We start from the raw sequence: 5096 nt of genomic DNA, 5'->3' as shown, positions 1-5096 counted from the left end.
TCAATTTGTGTAAATAAATGATTGCATAGTCTTTTATGAATCAACTTGAACTCGTCTGAACGCTCACTTATTGTCACTTTTCACTTCGCACAGTCAAGATATTAACAAGTAATGAGAAATACCTTGATAAAAGTTTCCTCATAATCTTGTGTATGAGAGATGTGGGAAAAGCTTAATTCACCTTAAGCTCACTCCTACAGGTGCAACACACATCAACACATGCAAACAACAAGATGTAGAACAGCTCCACACATAATGATTTATGTTCATGCAGGAGAGAAAGAGGCCATGCCTCATGAAAATTTCATGTTCAATGGTTTAAAACAGGAGCTGCATCTTTGAAATGAAACATTTCAGGTGTTTAAAGAGTAAAACAAAACTTAAAAAAAGTTTTTAAAACCCCAAGTAAACATTCCTGCACAGTTTAGGTTCCGAGGTGTCAAAATTCGGCCCAAGGCAGAGGAGGCCGAGGAGGCCGAGGTCCTCTGGAGTGCAGGGGGCGCTCCTGGAGACCTTCTTTTATGGCATGGTTTGTTGGAGCAGCAGCTGAGAGGAAGCGGCTGAATAAGCTCATCAGGAAGGCCAGCTCTGTGCTGGGATGCCCCCTCAACTCAGTGCAGGTGGTGGGAGACAGAATGACTATGGCTAAAATAACATCAATAACAGAAAACTCCTCCCACCTGATGCATGGAACTGTGGCTGAACTGCAGAGCTCCTTCAGTGACAGACTGCTGCATCCTAAATGCACAAAGGAGCGTTATCGGAGACCCTTCCTCCCATCAGCTGTCAGACTACAACCAGCACTGCTCCCAACAAACTCAAGAAGCATCCATGTTTGTGTTTGCACATTAAACAACTCTGCTCTCAGTCATTACCTAAATAATACGCTGTGGCTTTTCCAGTACTGGAACACTACATGAGTCTGACTGTTTTCTTGTAAGTTTTACATGTAGTCACATGACCACATGTAAGTTTTTCTGCACAGTTGTTGGTTAAAATTGTGGTCTAAAATATTATGGTTCATTTAATTACAAGATATATTAATACTGCGGATATGTGTTTATCTACTTTAACTGAATTCATGGCTTGTGGATGGAAACGTGTGTAAAAACACAGATGTGAATGCATATCTTTGTAACTTGTTTATTTAGCTTGCAGAGTAGAATTATTGTATTTTTTCAAGTATAATACGTAAAATTAAATCCATAAAATCATCCATAAAGTAGGGGGGTAGTATTATACTCAGATAAATATTTTTACTTATGTATTTTTAACTGAAATATTGGCAAAATTATTGAGTCCGGAAATGAGACCGCGTTGTAAAAAGCAGTTGAAACGAGCTCACCTCTGACACTCCTCCGTGCTTCCGAGCGAGATAATAACAGATCCAGGCAGGCGACATGATGTGGAAAAAGTGGGGGGGAGTATTCCTGAAGCTCAGTAATGATAACAAACTAATGACATTAGCATGTGACCGAACCGCTGCTGGAACAACAACAAACACACATGTCCGTCTGTAATGGCTGCCGTCTACCAGTGTTCTAAAATAGTTTGTATCCCTGAAAAAAGTTTCCCCACCAGAGGGGGCGCTCGCGAGTAGGAAGTAATCTGCTTTCCCCCACAAGATGGTCCAAATCTCATGTGAAGTCTCTGACTTTTGTGTTGGCGCCTCCTGGTGGACTATATGTGAAATGNCCTGGTGGACTATATGTGAAATGTCAGAATTCATATGATGCTGCTACAGCTAATAACATATTTGTTGTCAAAATACCTTTTAGTACATATGTTGTTAAAATAAAATGAACAGTCCAATGATCATTTTACTGATATGTATAAAGACTGCAAAGGTTGAAAAATCTTGAGGTCTGTATGAAATTGGAGGTGGTTTTAGGATTAAATTTTTTATGCTTTTTAAGCTCGGGGGGGTCGTATTATACATGAGATCATATTATACATGAATAAATACGGTAGGTTAGCGACCCGCTATTAGGCTGGTGGGCCAAATAGATGAACTGTTGGGTAACGCCTGGGGAGAACAGGAGATTGCATAGTCGTATAACAGGACATTCAACACCCTTTGAAAGGGACTCTTTAAAAACCTGACTGTTGTACAGAAATTCAGTTCATGTTTGTGACATCGTACGTATTGTACCATGTCTGTATATGAATTCCTTGCGGCAAGTAAAAGAGAGCTCAACCAGATCTGCTGCTTGTTTGTCATCCCTTGTGTCGTGATAATTAATTTATCCAACAACAGTATCTGCACTTGTAGAAATCTCTGTGTACAAGTATGCAGAGGAGTGAGGCTTCTTATGATTCTGTATTTAAACAAAGAAAAAATGTAAATCTTGTAAATGTGGTGCCAGAGGAGAAACAAGCAAAAACAAGATTCAAACATAAAACAAGTCATAATACATGAACTGTAATAAAAGAAACAATAAAAGTAAAAATTCAAAGTGATGTTAACAGAAAACCCAAGCATCCAGATGATCAGACTCRTCCAGACTCAGCTGCTGTAATCAGGAAGTAAAAATAATGATTCATTCATCAGAGTCACAGCAGCCCCTCAAAGACCAATCAACAGGCAGAGATTCATTTATATAAATAAGTCTGAGAGGAGAAAACAATCAGACAATCAGCAGAAAGTTTATACTGCTTGTTTAAAATGAGTTTGTTCACCCTAAAGAAATGTCYGACGTGTTTTGTGTGAATTTAGGTCAAATGTGACAAAAAGGCCTGGAGCAGCAAGGAGCAAAACAGTTTTTTTTTTTTTTTTACTGAGTTACAACAAAGAGTCAGATCATCTGCAGAACAGTCAGACTCTACAGCTGAGGGTCGGTGCTGGACAGGAGACAAAACTCATGTTGAGCTGTGAGTTCCATGAAGATGAGTTTGGATTTACAGAAAACTGGATGTTCAGCAGCTTAACGGAGAAAACTTTACTCTTCAGGTGTTTGAAGTGAGATGTTGCACTTTTTTTTTTTTTACTAAAGTGAAATTTCTTTTGCAGCATCAGAGTCAGAGAAACTGCTTTATGTTGAAACAGATCAGTTCCTGCACGGCATTCAAACAAACCAACATTTATTTATTCAGGTAGTTCTTCACTCCCAATGCAATATGGGCCAGTTCAGGGCCAGCAGAGGACCAGTTCAGGGCCAGCAGAGGACCAGTTCAGGGCCAGTAGAGGACCAGTTCAGGGTCCGTAGAGGACCAGTTCAAGGCCAGCAGAGGACCAGTTCAGGGCCAGTATAACACCAGCAGAGGACCAGTTCAGGGCCAGTATAACACCAGCAGAGGACAAGTTCAGGGCCAGTAGAGGACCAGTTCAGGACCAGTATAACACCAGCAGAGGACCAGTTCAGGGCCAGTATAACACCAGCAGAGGACAAGTTCAGGGCCAGTATAACACCAGCAGAGGACAAGTTCAGGGCCAGTATAACACCAGCAGAGGACAAGTTCAGGGCCGGTTGAGGGCCAGTTCAGGAGGATGCTTCTGTCTGTCTGGTTCTTATTTAATATTTTGTCTTTTTATCAAAAACAAACTGCAAAACCCTAAATAACCACTTTTTAATTTTTACATTAAAACATATTTTTCCCATCAAATCAGATGAAAATATGTTAAATTCAATTAAAATGAGAAATATCCAAATGCCTGTGAGATTTAAAGGAAAATAATTTGATTTTTTTTCTCCATCAAAATAAATGTTCTGCAGCAAATAACTTATTTTATTTGTAGGAACAAATAGCTTGGATAGTTCAAGGTGAGAAAAATAAAATAAAAGCAAACAAGGAATACTTAAAATTCCTTCATAAAGCTCAAATTTTAAATCCATCACATTTTCTGAAGTAAAAGGTTGTGGCTGATTAGACAAAAGCAAAATTTCTATTAGTTTTTTTAATGCATTATAAAATGGTTATAAAGTAAAATATAATGGACGTTTATCAAAGTTACAAGGTGATAAATATAAATAAAACAGAAAGGTGCCCATATTGCTTTCTACAGTTTATATTCAGTGGTGTCTGGGTTCTTGTTGGATGTATTTTGTTTTGAAAATCTCACGTTTCATATTTAAATCAGCATTCATGAGCATTTCATGCCACAGAATGACAATATTAGAGGTCAACACAGTCCTTTGTTGGTGTGTGTGTGTGTGTGTGTGTGTGTGTGTGTGTGTGTGAGGGATTTAAGTTGAATCTTTGTACGACCCTGGGGGGTTTTCAACCCCTCACAAAGTGATATGACAAGCTACACGTACCCTGGAGGCTCTGTCGCTGTCTGTTTGTCAAAACAACGTTTTCTGCCTCAAACGCTCAACGAGGCGTTTTGTAAAAGTTCTGCAAAGTGAGCTTTTCTMTCTACGTGGCAAATTCCTGCTTTCACTTGGATTCAACAGAAAAAAAAAGAGTTACAGTCAACTTGTCAGGGGTTTCAAAAGAACCAACATTTGTTTAGAGAATTATTACCTCCGCCAAGGGCGAGGTAATGTTTTTGGTCGCGTATGTCTGTCGTTCTGTCTGTGGACAACATTACTCAAAAACTCGAGGACGGATTGTCATGACATTTTTATCACATGTGGGTACTGGGCCAAGGAACACAACTTTAAATTTTGGTGATGTTCCGGATCACGATGCGGATACAGGAATTTTTTTTCTTTTAACACTCTGAGATCGGCAAAGCTGTGATGCTTTCACAGGGCTTCTGTAAAAAACAGTGAGCTGGATTGGACAACACGGACTTCAAACTTTATAAAAGTAATGTTAAAACCACATTTAATGATGAATAATTTTTTCATAATATGCACATTTACAGAAAGTTTTGTGACCAGGAAGTGCGTGACTGCACCATGAAACCTATTTTCCCATTTCCTCAAACACACCACATTTCCCAAACAACCAATCAAAACAGTTTGTCTCTACTAGGCTTGTAAACAGAGAGCTGCCGGGCCTCAAAGTTTGGAGACGGGGGGAGCCAGGAAGCACTTTATAAAGAGAGTCAAACCATTACAAACTCATACAAACAGTCGTTTTACATGGTGAAATGTGACTGATGAAAACTTAGGAGCTTAATCCCACACCAGTTTGACCATGAATAACGT

The 5096-nt window shown here is 39.3% G+C and overlaps 1 protein-coding gene across 2 annotated transcripts in view; it reads left to right on the top strand.

Moving 5' to 3' along the window:
- The window catches only part of st6galnac5a (ST6 (alpha-N-acetyl-neuraminyl-2,3-beta-galactosyl-1,3)-N-acetylgalactosaminide alpha-2,6-sialyltransferase 5a), a 60349-nt gene that overhangs the window by 40364 nt on the left and 14889 nt on the right, over nucleotides 1-5096 (top strand). The gene's annotated exons all lie outside the window — the stretch shown is intronic.

Source organism: Austrofundulus limnaeus, unplaced genomic scaffold (genome assembly GCF_001266775.1).
Source record: "Austrofundulus limnaeus strain Quisiro unplaced genomic scaffold, Austrofundulus_limnaeus-1.0 Scaffold97, whole genome shotgun sequence".
In the NCBI taxonomy this organism is placed as follows: Eukaryota; Metazoa; Chordata; class Actinopteri; order Cyprinodontiformes; family Rivulidae; genus Austrofundulus; species Austrofundulus limnaeus.
Note: the sequence above shows the minus strand (reverse complement) of the source record. Positions and strands in the feature narration are given on the sequence as shown.